The sequence below is a fragment of the Bison bison genome, unplaced genomic scaffold (genome assembly GCF_000754665.1).
Source record: "Bison bison bison isolate TAMUID 2011002044 unplaced genomic scaffold, Bison_UMD1.0 scf7180017851021, whole genome shotgun sequence".
Classification (NCBI taxonomy): domain Eukaryota; kingdom Metazoa; phylum Chordata; class Mammalia; order Artiodactyla; family Bovidae; genus Bison; species Bison bison.
Window position 1 is genome coordinate 6332 of NW_011481594.1, and position 815 is coordinate 7146.

Sequence of the window (815 nt, forward strand, 5' to 3'; positions counted from 1 at the left end):
AAAAAAAACCCAATTCTAATTTTCCTCCTTTGGTGCATTATTCATGTAACAATTTACAGAAAGGACTTATTTATATCCATTTTTATTTATGTATTTAGGCTTATATAGATATATAAGTAATTTAGAACAGTGTAATTTATATCTGAATAAGCTAACAACCTTTTAATAAAATGAGTAGGAAATCATATCTTAGTTTATATCCATATTTCTGTTTCTCCATAATTATTATACCTAGCAATGTAATGATTAACCAAAATAACCGATATTTTCTCCAGACACGAGAAATCTAGAGGACAGACAATCTTGTTTAGTAATTTCTTTCCATAAGTACAAGTTTCATATCACTTGAACAAATTGGAGGAAACAGAAACATAAGTGACTTTAACAAGATCCATCTTATTTCTGTATATTAGCAATAAGAAATTAGAAAGTTAGAATTTTAGAGATACATTTACATTAGCAACCAAAAAAAAAAAAACATGAGCATGTAGGAGTAAATGTAATCATGTGCGTGCTTTTCCATTAGACACTGACAACTCTATATGTCCTGTCACCTGAGCTGACAAATTATGAGCCATCCCAATTCAGAAATGTTAAAAAAAATTCAAAGTGTCTTTAAATTGAAAAAAACATTGTAGTAATATTTTGTGAAAATTTATGTAAAGCTTCAGTCTTCTATGAAGGCTTCAGAAATTCATGTTGTAGCCAGGTGTGGAGGTTTTGTTTACCACTGTAAATAAAAAGTTATTTTAATGTTAATTTTCCTTTAAAATCTGCTTTAAAAAAACCTGTTAAGCTGTGCCTCCTTTTGTGTC